Genomic DNA, 16,396 nt, shown 5'->3' with positions numbered 1-16,396 from the left:
GAACGAGTTCAATGCCACCGCTTGCAGTTGTGCAAGTTTGAACCTGCTGTTCAGCTTTGACTTCTCCAAACAAGAGTCTTGAAATTGCAAACAGCTCCTTGCAGGTTAGATCGGGCCTAGATGATTAGGAGTTAGTACATGTTGGCTTATGGAATTGGTCCTGTTACCTGAAAATGTTGAGTGCTCCTGTGAGCTCTGAACCATTAGGAAGCTTTATCACAGCACTAGCTGTGTTGTAACTCAACAAGTACTTGATCTTTTACCCACCCAGACACTGGAGGCATTTTTAATTGTCAGAGGATTAATTTACACAGAAGCTTTTGCTGAAACAATAAATTCATACCTTTGATATTTTTTGGTAGAAGTTTTTGTATCAACGTTAATATTGGGATAAAAACAAAGTAGCTTCCTACTAGCATTAAAACAAAGGTGTTGATTCAGAGGAAGTTTGAGAGTTTTCTAGCACTAAAAACCTTTTTCATATCTATGCAGAGAAAGAGCTGTCGTGATCTGTGCTAGGAGAGTAGGAGCTCTTATGCTTCTTTTCTGTGCAGAGATAAGGAGATACAAACAGCCCATCTGACAAAAAACACACTTTGCAAGGCTCAAAAATGCAGTTTTCACCTGAAGCTAATGTGTTATGTATGTTTTAAACATTGGTAAGATTTAATTTCCAACACGCATTGTAACCAACATCTAGCTGGTTGATTCGTTTGTATTAAGGAATTTGGTACTTATTTTAGCGTAGGGGGAAACCACCACTTACAGTGATATATAAGGTGGAAATAGGGTCAGAGATTATGTCCAGAGCAGATAGCTCTCCATGTGTTTGTCATGTCCTCCTCCTCTACCTATCCAGCCTAAGGTGGAGAACAAGAAAAGCAGGATACCAACAGCAGACCTAGGAGGTGGAAAAGGTATATGCTCAGCTGTACTTTTACTGGCAGCATCACAGTAAATAGGGAACAGGTCTCTTCCTCTAACCAGTGCTGTTCGGCCTCTCTCCTTTCAATCCCATTTCTATATTGGTTACAAGACCGGTGTAACAGAATTAAGAGCAATCTGTGTTGTTTCCTTCCTGGTTTTACTTTAGAAGTACTCTGAAGTGTATACAGTATCTTCTATGATTCCTGATATTGCATGTAGCAAATTCTAAATGATCCAGTAGAATAAATGAATAGTTTCATTCCTATTTTACAGATCAGGGGTTAGAGGCACAGAAGAAAAGACAGTTCTTTGCTCGAAATTCTTATTCAAGCTAGTAGGAAATGCAGATTTTCATCATGATTCCTGACATTTGTCCTTGCCACTAGAATGTGTCCCCCTTTCAATGCCGTGGGATGTTTTATAATAGGAAACAAAAAAGTTTTTAGCAGAGCTGTTCCACATTAAAAGGAAGCATTTATTTTCACTGATAACAGCTCATGGAAGGCATGACCCTGAGCCCACAGTGGGAGTTTACCCTTGACTTTAATGGAAGAACAATCAAGGTTTCATGATATTACATCCTAAAGAAAGGAAAATAGTGCAGTTTGTATCAATAAGATAAATGTTTCGTAGTTAGTGTAAGCCACTATATTCTTGCAATAAATGGTTTATTAGATTGATTAAATGTTTCAACTTCACTTCAGCTATTAATCAGTTTTGGCGACTGTTTATTGCTCTGTATACTTCACAGCGATGGAGATTATCCCTTAATTATATCATTGTAGTCCATTCATTGTTTTCTAAATATTACCATTACAATGGTAAATTGCAATAGTAAAACAATGTCAAAAGAGGGCTATGGAATATCCATTTTATGATGTGTTTATAAAGTTAACCCAATCTACTTGAAACATAACTATGATTTCAGCTCAGTGACTTATTTGATGAGAAAACAGTGTAAGTGTGCTGGGGGTCTGCTTTCACCAAAGTAAAATGTAGCATTATTCCCTTTTGAAATATATGTGCAAGTAAGAATCTGAACCTGTTAAATTAGTATTTATTTGATCCATTCCAGTTTCAGCAAATGTTGTAAGTTACAAAAATTTTGTGCCTATTTGAATACAATATGTTTATTTCTTTATGTAGAGACAAAAATAAATGTGAAAACATCAAAAATACTATCATTTAGGGGATACTGTTGTCCTGCCACAGAATAATTATAAAAGTACCCAAATCAGTCATAAGAAAGCAACTACTTTTAGTATTATCATCAGATCTGTCAGCAATTCATAAAGCAGCAGTTGCATAACAATTTCTATTCTAAGTACCTTTTTTTTTTCAGTCAACTATGATTATACCTAACTTTAACATTACGAGTTGTCTGTGTCAGACTGAGTTGTTTTGGAGGAATCAATGCTGTGAACCCCAGAAAGATCAAAATCATGAAACTTACCTTCAGAAACTGTAACAAAAATTGTCTTCCTCCCTGCTCCCTAATAAAGAATTTTGGGGAAAAAATGACATTGCAAATTTTGGTTTCCCATTTTGTTTATTCCTCTTGCCATTTTCTGTACCTACGAGTGCAGAAAAGATATGTCCCTAGCTTGGGTTAATTTAGCACCAAACACAAGGTGACTGGGCTTTCTTTTACTAGCATTAATTGTTTATGTTCACACCAGATTCCTTGTACACTCTTATTACAGAAACTTCAATTAAGGGACCTGACTAAGATGAGGCCTGGTTGTGCTGGATGCTAGACACCTACATGAGAAGCAATACCTGAAAAGCACTCCATCTAATGTGAAGCAAACATATAATTAAAAGGCCTGCCTATACTTTTAGTGTTGGGTTGGAGTCATTTGGTGACCTACATGTAGAAGCCTCTATAGCTCATCACCTGGTGACCTACAAGTGACATATCCAGTCTTCCCTAATTGTTAATGATATGCCTTTGCAAGTGAGCCTGCTTTTTTTAGCAAACAATTGAATTGTGTTCTGGCCTTTTCAATCAAAGCGTCCCATTCACTGGGTGTGCTAGTTGCATCTTCTGCTTCAGACATTCAAGTTTAAATAGTCTCCTACTGCCCTAAGGTGCTCATCAACATCTTAGAGCTGGAGGTGAGCTACCACTAGAATTCAGCTGGCAAGGAGGTTTGTAAAGGAACTCCCACTCAGTCAAAACTAGCTCACTCAAGGTACTCAAGGTATTTAAATTCTTTCACCTAAGTAATTTGGCCTAGAACAGATTAGGGCTTACTCTGAATCTTTAAATTGCAAAAGGAATAATCTCCACCAGAAGGCCAGAAACAACCATTCAGGAGGCAACAGAAACCTCAAGTAGTGTAATTGCTAGCCTGTCTACAGTCTTAGATGATATCCATGCTATGTAAGTGTCCAGATCCATGCTGCTTTCTGCTGATACAGCCATTGGTCAAGAGATGAGAGGTGGGAACTTGGTGTCATCAAGGGAACAGAATGGATACATAACAGTAGCAAGACCTCACTTTTGCATATACATTTTGCTTCATATGAGCACAGCAGTGGAATAGGTTAAAACATGGCTTTGCCCTTAAAAGCTGCGTACCCATTACGAGCACTCTGTTCTTCAGTATCCTGCAGCAGTGCTCCTGCTGATACGGCTGTAGAGACCTGGTTTCCATTTCAGTTCTACTAGTTGTCAGTTTATCTGTGAAACAGGCATAATAATGGCTAATCTCATGTTATGGTTCCCTGGCTGTTTGTAAGTCCTATTAAAAGCAACTGTGGAAAGCTTGGGACTAGATTTTATAGGGCACTAGGGTAACCAGTTACTGTACATTCCTCTGAGGCTATGTAACATCAAATGTAGTAGCTTGTCCTTTCTAGACTTGTTTATGATCACCTTAACTCTGGCATTCCCCAGCTTTAAAGGATTTGACTTTGTGCTCTTGATATCCTTTCTGTGACATGATTGGTAAGCTATTGATTTGCTTTGTGATTTAGACTTGAGACGGTCCAAAGAGATTTCTATGAAGAGATTCCATAACTAAGTTCTGCCTAATCCATCAGCTCAGGTGGGTATTTCTGCCCAGTACTTCAAAGCAATCTGCCGAACTGGCTGGACTTTTCCCAAGAGGTACAAAGTATAGGTATGTGATCATAGAATCATGGAATTGGTAAGGTTGGAAGGGACCTCTGCAGATCATCTAGTCCAACCTCCCTGCTCAAGCAGGGTCACCTACAGCAAGGTAGACAGGGTTGCATCCAGGCGGGCCTTGAAGATCTCCAGAGAAGGAGACTCCACAGCCTCCCTGGGCAACCTGTGCCAGTGCTCCGTCACTCTCACAGGGAAGAAATTCCCCCTCAAGTTCAGGTGGAACTTCCCATGCTTCAATTTCTGCCCATTGCCTCTTGTCCTGTCCCATGGGACAACTGAAAAAAGGTTGTCTCTGTCCCCTTGACACCCTCCCTTCAGGTACTTCTCCACATTGATAAGATCCCCCCTCAGTCTTCTCTTCCCCAGGCTGAAGAGGCCCAGCTCTCGCAGCTGTTCCTCATAGGGCAGGTGCTCCAGCCCTCGGATCATCTTTGTAATGTGCTGGACTCTGTCCAGTAGCTCCATGTTTCCCTTGTGCTGGGGAGCCCAGAACTGGACACAGGACTCGAGATGAGGCCTCCCCAGGGCTGAGTAGAGGGGCAGGATCACCTTCCTCGACCTGCTGGCAATAATCTTCCTAATGCACCCCAGGAAGCCAATGGTCTCCTGGCCCCAAGGGCACCTTGCTGGCTCGTGCATGCTTTTAAATGCTTCTAAATGTTCGGACTGGCAGTTCTGAATTAATTCAGTTGCTGAACTTGAAAGTTTATATTTTATTCCCCAAATATGGGGAATGATGACTGATATGATTCAGTAAGTCATTGACCAGCACAACCATAAGCACATATAATACTTGCCCCCTTGAAGCAGCACAACAAATACCGTTCTTACTGATAGATCCGTGATGGGATTGCTAAAGTAATCACAGCAAAGACGAGTGCATGTCTTGTTAGTGACAAAGTTATGCTTTCCCTTTAAGCACAGTAAGCACGGGCAGATTTCTGTCTACAGGTTTTAGGGGTACTGGCTGATGAGCTATGGGAAAGCACTTGCCTGTGGTATGATGAAATCACAGTTAAAAAAAGCATCACAGAGGCCTGAAACAGCCTGAAGCAAGCACTTAAGCAGGACATTGTGGCACCCTGAAGTAGGAATTTATTCTAGGAGTCATTGTATTGAAAACATCAATGTAGCTATGAAATAAAGCAATGGTGTGAATAAAGGTAATAGAATTTGGCCTTATTGAGTAACAGAAAAGGAGGAGTGAGAAACACGCAAGGTCCTGTAAGTGCTAATGTCCGATCATCTGAATAAACTGATAGTCATGGTAAGTATCTGTCTTAATTTAAAAAGGAAAAAGCACTTCTCAGAAGAAAAACCTGCTGACTGTTGGAAAAATAAAGTCAAAACAATTAAGAATTGCAATGAGAGATTCCAGTCAGTGCATAATTTTATGCCATTCATTTCAAATTGCATAAATAGTAACTGAGCTTTTGGCCTTGTGCCTAGAAAAGCACCAGAAAACACATCATTGCATCATCATTGAGAGTCTATTGGGCTTTCGTGTTCAATTGTGGGCTGGCTTCTGAAAGTGAAGTGGCTTGATTGCTTAAGACCATTGCTAGACTTAACTCGCAATGAATGACTACCACAAAAATTGCTAGCACGAAAACCACAAGTTCTCTTTGAAGTCTGTGGACTTACTCCGCTTACTTGCCATTCTGTGATCATTTGTGTTATCAAAATTTTGTTCACGTGGCTGCTTGCGGAACATCAGTCAAGAATTTGTGAGAACATTTATGATCTTTGGGGACAGTCTGTATAGCTTTGAGTAGAGAAAAAGGTGTCAAAGTAGGTAGGCTTAAGTAAGGAAAAAGAAGAGAGAGTATCTACAGACATAACGAAAGGGGGCCTTAGGCACGTATGAATTCTGTAAACAAGCCAAGGAGGAGATGGGTAGATGGAGGAAGCAGTAAGGTAAAGGAAAAGAAAATGTGCAACAGAAAAGGTAGAAAATAGGAAATTATATTAAAAAAAAAAAAAAAAAAAAAGCTTCTAACAATGGTCAACGTTTCAGTCCTCTCATCTGGCCTCTAGAGAATTTCCTAGCAGTGTATTTGAAATGCGAAGTAATCTTCAGCACCTTGTTGCTGGAGAGCTGAAAACAAACACAGTAGCATTTATTGGGAAAGGAGCTTTAGGTATTGCAAAAGCATATCAATTTAAAGAGATTCTATGGCTGTGTTTGTAAATATTATTGTTCTCTTCTCCGGTTGCTCTTTCTGCCGTGTGCATAATGGAGAGGAGTCCAGTGGAAACCAGGAGTTCCACATAATTTTGCTTTCATGAGCGTGCAAAACTCAGGAGTTTTGGAAGCAGTTGCTGCTCCTGCTTCACTGGTTCCTGGCAGCTCCCAAACCAGGAGATACTAACCATCCCCAAATAGATTTAAGGAGTAATATCCTACTCTTTTATCCTGTAGAAGTTGTATTCCAGTAAGAAGGCCACAAAACAAGTTGCATGATAGATATCTGTAAGTAACAGAAAGGTCTATGCATCAGGAAGAGGCATTTAAGTACGACAACTAGAGAAGAGATGAATTTGAGATTAACACAGATATTTGTGAAATCAAGATGCCTAAACATCCTTGTTAAAATTAGAGTCCTACTGTGCTAGATTCTGTAGTAAGTGGTAAGAAGTGATCCACAGGTGAAAGATTTACAGTATAAGTAGAAAAGCTAGATTGGAGAAAGAAAATATAATTCCATGTGGAAAACTGAACACAGACTAATTTAACCATGGTTACGTAGGCAACTTCTGGTAGGGCTGGAATTACCCAATCTGCTACCTCTCCAGTTTGAGATGAAGTTGTCCTCTAAGATCTTGAAAGTCAGCCCAGTAAAGTCACTCCAAAAAAGGAGTATTGTATGAAAAGTTGTGTTCTTCTCCCAGAAGATGGACGAAATCCTCAGTTTCTGGTCCTATTACCCACCCATCAGGAACAGAAGCACTGAACTGCCCAGTGGGATGCAAGGATTCAGCATTGTGAGCAGACACTCTCAGAGTCTGTGAGCGGACTCTCAGAGCATATATTACTCCTGTTTCATGCAACTGCAGTGCAAAGTTTTGTTAACAAGGAGCCAGGTGTAAAAATGTAACTAATGCTGTGTCACTGCATCAGTGGGAAGTCTCTGCTTGCTTATTTTGAAGCCACAATCCCAGCAGAGTACTGCTGAACTGGGATTCTTGCATTCTTTGCATAAGCTGTTCCCAACCAGAAGGCTGTCCCAAGCTGCCAATCTAATGACTGCCATTGCTGTCATTTGCTGCTAACAAAAACATGACTGTAAATGGAAGCAAGTAGACTGTAGAATTATTTGCTGAAGACATGTAGACAGGCCTGCCAGAGTGACAGAGTTCACACAAACGCAGGATGTTGAGCACTCTGGAGTCTGATATGCCCCATTAATTCAATTAATTGTTTCTTCAGCTCAGTTGAAAGATCAACCCATGAAGTACAGATATCTCAAGCGAATCAAATTCTTCTTGCCTGTCATGAGTAAAGTGCTCTGCAGATTATCGTTTTTCAGATGTTCAGCTGCAACATGAGCATTTTGATGTTCTCTGACAATTTCCCTGCCATGGGACAAGTTCTACTTGAAAGTTACTCTACATTTCCCTTCCTCTCAGGTCAGTAAATGAAAAATTTTCCTAGCATACTTGCATTAAGTTCAGTCAGGGAGATATATTACTGAGCAGAGCCAAACTGGTGTCCAGAGACTGTGATTAAATGGGAAAATGCTATCACAATACTTGCTTGGTCCAAGCATCATTTGCAATGCTTTGACCCTACCTAGTCATCCTCTAGTTCTGTGTAGCAGAAATGTACTCTGCTCCCATCTGCACGCAGAGAAGACTTTGAACTGCCTGGCATTTTGTGTGAAATTTCCCCTTGACTGGAGACCCTGTCCAAAATCCATGCACCATTTAAGTTCTTTATGCATTAGCTTTTACCAGAATAGTTAAATAATTAAGACAGCATGTTGGCCAATATATTGATAAATGACTTACTTGGCTTCCATTGGCTGCTGTTTATGTGACCATGTGGGTTGCTATTTGGAAGCATTCAGGCAGCTCCAACTATATGTGGAAGTTTCTGCATCATGGGGTGATACTGCCTCTTGGGAGAGGTAGGATTGACTTTCCCAGGAACTTCTCAGTTGCCTTTGGGAGGATGAGTTTGAGATTGATGAGGTGAGGTTGTATTTGCAGACTGCTTGGTCCTGAGAGAAAACCAGCAAGCAGCTCTAGGAGATACACCTGCTTGACCCATGCTGCTTTGATTTAGAGAACTAAAACTATACCCCACAGGGAAAGAGCTGAAATCCTGCTGCTCTTGGAAATGTTTTTTCAATGTACTTGTTCAGTGAGTTGGATTGGTAGTTTACAATGCAGGAACCTTAGAGCATTTGTGAATTGTGAGGGAAGTACACTATTCATTATCTGCTGTCAGGCATTCATCATTCCAGTGTAAGCTTCAATCCTCTCATCAAGATGCAGAACATTACTTATGACCAGTCACAGGCCGTGAATAATGGCTTACCGAAACGAACAGTTCTCTAACAATTCAGACTCTGGTTTGTTAATCAAAACTATTCAGAGCCAGATTCTGGCATCCTCTCTCACACGCACACTGAATAACACCTTTCCATAGTGCAGTCCCTTGCTTTTAATTGCATTTATGGTTTAACAAAACTATTTTTTTTAATCTAGCTGACCTCACCTAAGTTCCTTCAGAGGAAAAGCTGGAATTTTTCTCTCCCAGAATAAGTAGTTCTTGTCTTTTTTCTGCATTAGCACTTGCTGTACAAAAGCACTTTGGCAGTGATGACCAAGCTGCATGTCTTTTCTTTAGCTCCATCAGATGGGATATCCACACCAGTCAGCAGCTAACCGCTGCTTGAAGCTAAACAATGATTTAAACATTTCTTCTATTATTTATGTGGGAAACAACTCAAGGGACTTTCTTTTTGGGACCTTATGCATAGCAATAAAATAACATGACCATATTCATCCATGTGTAGGATTATGCACTGCTCTAGTCGCCCTACCAACTGAGGCTTCACACCAATGGCAGTTCTCCTGTATATTGCCAAACATACTCTTGGAAAATAGAATATATCGATGTATTGCAATCCAGTCCCCAAGTATTTCTCTACAAATGCTCAGAGCAGCTGGTAGCTCTAGCTATCTTCACCAGTCGTAGGAGGCTTCTTACATTTTTGCTATCTTGAACTGTGCCAAAGAAGCTGGTGCTGAATTTCCAGAAGCAGAAATTAAGTTGATATTTCATTTACAGAGAGACTTTCTGGGTAGTGGAGGTAAGGTTAAGGCCTGGAAATATTTTACTGAAATTTTTGTAATCAATAATGTTTATATTATGAAGTCCAGCCTTAGCTGTCATTACACATACTGGGTGGGGCATCCAAAAGTGGTCCCCCAACACTGTTTTCAGGGCATGGGATTATTTAACCAATATGCAGGTAGTAGGATATCTCCAAAATCTTCAATGTGTTCCTAGGCCCACTAATATTCCTTGACTGAGACTCTCAACCATCTCAACAGAGACTCTCAGGGATGTAGGTACCCAGCCAGACTCCATTATGCTTTTGAACAGAAGTCTGCATTTTATTTTATGTATTCACTTTTTTGAAAATCATTTTCAGCATATAACCTTTAACCAATTTATTCCTTGAGGTTGTATTTTGGGAAGCAGTAACAGTAGTTTCTTCCATGGAATGTATTTCCACATATGATTAAATGTCAGACCATTTGTATGGGTAAATCAATGCTCAAAACGAGAAAAAAATCCCTCTCGATTCATGTCACAGGATCTCTCTATCAGCAACGGCTGGTGCAGGGGAGGCACAGCTTGCTCTTTTTTTTTTTTTTTTTTTTTTTTTTCCTTTCTTTTTCCAGCAGATTACAATCTGAACACTAGCTGAAAAGCTGAAATGAGTGGGAAGGGAGGAGCAGGGAAAAGATTCAGAGAAAAGAAAAGGCCCTCATTTAGATAGAAGACAGGAGTGCCTACTTCTCTCTCCTTCATCTGCCTTGCATTTGCTTCTACTAGCGCTTCCTGCCCTTAGGCCTATAAATGTGGACCGCTGAGGGAGAATAACCTGATATACGTTATTGACTCCTGGAAGTTTTCAGGAAATTTTCATTTTGGTCATTTCTTTTCGGCAGGCATTACATGTTCTTTATTAAAGAAAAGAAAGCAAAATTACAACCAGAACAACATTTCAGCTTCTCCAACAAAGTTTCTATTTTGATTTATTGAAAACTTGTCCAACCAGTTATTTATATTTTATCTGTGAAAGACTCAAAAAAAAAAAATCAACTGAAACAGATATTTCCATGGAAACATCCATCTTTGATGAGATGTCGTCCCTCAGATGTTTCAGCTGAAGAATTTTGTCAGTTCTGGCAGGGAAAAGAGTGGGGGCAGAACCAACAAAGACCAAGCTCACAGTAAAACATGCAATGCTTCAAGTTAATGGGCTAGAATGTCAGCTGGTAAATTGCCATAAAGCCAGTGAAGTCAACCAGTCAACCTGAGCCAATGGAGCTATGCTAATTTACACGGAGGATCTAGCCTTACATTTTAAAAGAACCAGCCTAGCAAGCTGTTTTCCTGCTTACGCATCCTCCTCCCTTCTAATAAGCTCTCACTCATACTTAGCCTGTCCTTTGACAATTCATCCTTCTCGTGATTCTCCTTCTTCTCTGGAGATACTGAGATGAGATTTTCGACTTGCAGCTCTCATAGAAACACCATAGACAGATTATATAGAGGTTAGACATGCGATAGGGGTCTGTGATTAGACTCTACACAGGGGGCAAACTGGCTGTTGGCTATTAACACATTCCTTGTGCTTCTTTCTGCACTCTCATATCCATCCTCTATTTTGTCTTTATTTAGTCAATACCTAAAAACTTCAATGATACTTGCTATATATTATGATATAGTATATTATATGGTAATGTATCAATCCTGGGATACTGTATCAAGCTTCCAGAGCCTCTCAATTACTTTAATAGGAGTTTTGTTTGTCTAGCCACAATTCTGGAAACAAGATCTGTGAGATATTTCTAGGACACAGCCCAACCTGTGGAACAAGAAACTTCTCTCCAGTAGAATTTAGCATTTCTTTTCCCTGTTAAGGGCCAAATAGGTATTTCAAACCCAGTTGGAAAGATGTGTATTAATACATTTGCATGCTTTTTTGTTGTTATGTGTAACTGCAGCATGTAATGATTCTGTGTAACTGCTCACTCCTATGTAGCCTGTAACTATATGGAGTAAATGCTTGGATAATATCCAGCCCCAAAGTTTCAACTTTCTTACCCCTTTTCCCCGAAGACAAGGTGCAAGATACTGACTATGCCATACCCATCAGACTACTTTTCTTGAACTTAGTGACCATGTCCTTCCCTCTCAGCTCTGTTTATTAAATAGAATGAGGAAGAAAAGATTTTCTATTTTTACATAGAAAATCTCCCCTGCAGACCTTAAAAGGCTTCTGTGTGTATATATATGTTTTTTGAAGATCCTTGGGGAAAAAGAAAGGATACCCAACAATCACCTGTAGAAACAAATAGTTCTGAGTCCCCAGAGAATGCGAACCTATACTTTCAGTAATGTATTTCAAGTGCTTAGGTTCACCATACTGATCCTGTTCACATGGAGGAGTAAATACACCATGCAGTATCTGGAATGTCTTCTCTGCTGATTTATCAGAAGCACATTATATGGAGCAACTCTTTGCTCACCTTTTTCCAGAGTATCTGAGAAGCTGTTTGATTGCCGCAGGTATCGAGCTGATAATGCAGCTTCCAGGGAAATAAAAGATGTGTAAATAGTTCCCTTACTGAAAAACTGCAGGCTTTTTATTGATTAATTCAAGTCTTTGAAGTAACAGAAGCATGATTGATATCATTTGCATTTCAGCTCAGCATCCTGATTGGTATGCTTGTTTAATGCCTTCTCCTTATTTGTTAAACTTAATTGATGTTTATTGCATTTATTTCTAAATAACATTGCTTTAATTAAAAAAATCTCTATTATTACAGAAATTAATATTCACTATGTATATGGCACAAAAGGGTTTGTAGTGAATATGGAGAATAATTAGTAGCTGTAGGAGGAGAACTTATGAGAAGATGATTATGAATATGTAATAGAGGAAATATACTACAAGGAAATGAAACTGAGGAATTTATGAGTGAATAATTGACCTCTGAATAAATACAAGCATTCTCTCAACAGCCACTTGAATTATTGTTAACCACTCAGTATTTCAAACCATTAACCACCTTTTCAACTAACCAATTCTTTGCCTTCCTATTTTACAGGATGATTGCTTATTATAAGCATAATGCTATAAACACATATGGTGCCAAGCATTGGAGAAGACAGGAGAAAGTTCATAATCTGTTACATATGTGTAAATCTAAAGTTATGCCCTCAGCCAAAGAGAAATTGTAGGGACTAGCTAAATTTGCTTCCAGATTTATCTCATTCTATTAAATAAGTTTTATCATTAGAATCAAATGAATATGAATCTTTTTCCACCATGAGGACATCAATCTAAGTTGAGATTTTCAGAATTGAAAGTTTGTTTTTCAAAGTTTACATTTTCCTTTAGATTTGATGATTAATTAGAAGTTCTTCCAGAGGCTTTGAAGACAGTAGGCTAGAGGTGCTAGCTCATTCCCAAGTCCCATTATCTTTCAAATGAGAGGCTGGATAGATATGAGCAGATAGGTGAGTCAAAACTGGTGGTGGTCATGTTTGAGAGGTAGGTCCTGAGAAAAGTAGAGCATCCATGAATGTTAGTAAAGGCTAGACCTTCGATCTGAATTGTATGATTGAGTAAGTGAAGTCAAAGATTTTGTGAAGGGAGACTAAGTTCAAATTTTGAGGACTCAGAAGTCATAATGACAAAAAAGAAGACAGTTAAGTTTGTTTACTTGGAAGCTTTTTTATTGGGCCATGGGGCATGAGGTATGATAGCTATATATTGAAGATAAAGAAAATGTTTTATTTCTAGAGAGATTTTTTGTTCTTATTGAATATGGACCAGACACATTGGTAAATTGTTGCCAATTTTACATCAATGAAGCCAATAAGAAAGAGTGTCAGTGGAGTTTGAGATGAAAAGAAGCTTTACCTTTTCTCCTTCTCCCCATTAACACTGTTTGGTGCAGCAAACATTTCACATTACGGAAAGTGGGCAAGTAGTTATCTAGAATATGTAATGATCAACTACAATATGTGACTGATTGAATCAGGTGAGTAGTGTGAAAGATGAGGTTCAGTTACTGGCCTTGTCCTATTTGTTTGGCAAAGAGAGATAAGAAGACAAAGCTCGCTTTCATCAGAAGTTAACAAAAGAATCTCAAAACAACTCTTTATTTCCATGAGATCCAGGTAATTAATGGAGTATGCTTGGAGACAGTAAAAAACCAAACATAATACCTTAGCTATCCTGCCCTTCACCTCTGCTGGAACGTAAAGTGATGCTGTTCAGAGATACTGCATCGATGTGGGCCAAGTGGACTCTTTGGGGTTGAAGAGAGTTGACCACTTAGTTCTTTAGCTACCTTAGAAAGTCCTAACCTATCTAGCTGTAATTTACATGAGTCCATACTTGTAGTCCGAAGTCCCAACTTTGACTGTCCTGCTGAAAATCAGCAGGTTTGGACAGTTAAGGTTACAATTAATAGGTATGAAATCATAAGCACACCCCAGAGGAAAACCATGTGGATGTGCTCTACCTCAGCACAACTTTTATAAGTAGTGAATGCTTTTCTTTCTTTCTGGGAAAAGGAAAACAGCTTGTAGGACAAAAGCAAGAAGTCCAGAAAAAAATGATTCAAGTCTTTTCTTTGTGATGATAGGAAGTTTTAAAGGATACATCTACACTAGTGAAATAAACAGTGGTAGGCCTCTAAAATTTGCCTTCTATTTTGTTCAATTGTAAGAATGATTCCTGGCACACTTTTGGCCCAGGCCACCTAGGACTGAAGGACTTTATAGCATGGAGACAGCCAGACTATTCTGGTTGTCCTGGAGATCACAAAATGTGCCCTGGCACATGAGATGTTGCCAAAACTTGTTAGGCTATTTTCAGGCATTCAGGAGATACCCTTCCTCAATGACCTCTTTACCTAAGAATAGCTGAGATAGGCTGTAAAAAGAAGGAATAAATGAGATCATCTATATAAATCATCCACATTAAATACGGCAAGACTGTTTGGAAGAACTGATACTACATGTATTGCAATTTAATACTCTTGGAGCATTCTGCTTTTTTTGGAAAAAAATTTTTGTGTTCATTGAAGGTAGAGAACATGGTGGAGAATTTGGATACAAGAACAGAGGCTATATTTTGAGGCTCTGTGGATGTGCCCAGTTTCAAAACAAATAGTAGCAGAGCCATAAAGGCCAAAGTTTGAGAAGGGGTCCTGCAGTTCAAAGAGTAGGCTAAGACTAAGATGCAAGAGGAGGGAGCTACAGTACAAACTCCAAGACAGCATCCTCAGACACCACATAGTTTCTTACAAGCAAACACTTGCAGATTTATGTGAATAAGTGGATGTGTGCTTAAGTGCTTTCTAGAGATGAGAACAGGGACATGCAGAACTTGAAATCAGATGCTGGATAATTTTGATTCTGAAGTTCCTGAGAAGCCAGTTCTAGGGAGGTGGTTTTAGCTGTGCAGACGAGGAAGGAGTTAGAAACAGAGTAGTTAAAGAAACCAAAAGATGTAAAGAAATTACCCATAGGAAGAGATTTAGAGAAGCAAAAGTTAGCTTCATTTAATCAGAATTACTGTTTTTTAAATTTTTAGATACCATCTTAAATTCTCTGCATTTTAAAGCAATGTTAAAGATAGTGGGCCCAATTCACTTACACAGGCATAAGTGAGAAATAAACCTCTCCACTCGCTTGAGCTTCTAGTGTGTGTGAGATCAAAATCAGAGCCAGAGGCATTTGGAGTTTCAAAGAAATGTTTTTTTGTTTTTGATGTCTATTTTTGCTGCCTCTATTTAGAGCAGACATAGTCAGGGTTGGAAGCGAATACAATGTCTCTGAAGAGGTGAATTGTTCCCAGCCAATCTGTAGTGGCAGAAGTGTGGTACCTTATGGGCTTGAAATAGACCATCTTCATTAACCACATGTTGGACCAAACTCCATTAATTTTTACAGCCCCTCAGGGCTGAATTTAGCCCATTATAACAGAGTGATAATATTGCAGGATGCTATTTTTGTGCCCTATGCTGCCAGTTGAATACTGAAGCTACAATATAAACTAGGTAAAACCAAGATATTTTTTGCTTTTTTGGCATTAAGTAGTTTCTCAGTATTTATTCATGCCTTTCTCAAGAGTTCACAATAGTACTAATTAGTGGAGATTAATGATGGTTGCAATTAAAGGAGCATTAATGCAGCGAGTGTGTTCGGTGCCTTGTGATGTCTTAAGAGTCATGTCCTTCCAAATATGTTTGAAGAGATCTGTATGATATAGCAGTATTTTGGCCAGTGATTGGTGAGACTTTGGTAGTGACTGTAGGAGTTCCAGTGATATGGAGTGGAGGAAAACCCTAGGCAAGCTTTTACTGAAGCCTGTAGTGTGGCCAGCCTAGGATGTTGGGTTGTAAGTGGCTCATGTGCATCGCATCTCCTGGTGTAGGTTATGTGTATGGCAGTGGGGCTTCACTGGTGTGGAGGCTGCTGCATGATCCAAGTCCCCGTTTGAAGGAAGTGTGGAGATGGCAAGGATGCTCAAGCTGACCTCAACAGTCCATTCTAGGACTAAAATGAATGGCCAGACTCCTTCCTATAAGGCACAGTGCAAAGATAAGAAACAGTCGTAATCTCTGGTCTATGTGCTACTCCTTAAGCGCTCTCCTCAATTTTTCTCCATTTGTCATGTGCCTTGTGGCTCTTGGCCATCACAAGTACACAGCAAAGTTGTCATTATCTCAGAATCACAGTCCCTTTCTCCAGCTGAAGTGAAAAGGGTGAAGATGGATGCTGTGCTAACACATGACAGCTTTGCTATGATGTCTTCTGATGCTGTTCTCCTGTGTTATTATTCCCTTGGCAACAACAACAATCATTTGACACATCCATCCTGCCTGACGCGTGTCTGGGCGGCAGTGCACTGGCAGTAGCTGGCTTTACACCTGCTGAATAATTGTGTTCTCAACTAGCTTCAAGATCAGGCATGTGAACTTCAGCCATTCTGAGAAGAGCTTAACCACAGCAAATATCCAGTTAGAGAGAGAGCTCTAGCAGGCAGTGAGCTGCTGAGTCATTAC

Source organism: Rhea pennata, chromosome 2 (genome assembly GCF_028389875.1).
Source record: "Rhea pennata isolate bPtePen1 chromosome 2, bPtePen1.pri, whole genome shotgun sequence".
NCBI lineage: Eukaryota > Metazoa > Chordata > Aves > Rheiformes > Rheidae > Rhea > Rhea pennata.
The sequence above is the reverse complement of the archived record's forward strand: the minus strand, read 5'-3'. Positions refer to the sequence as shown.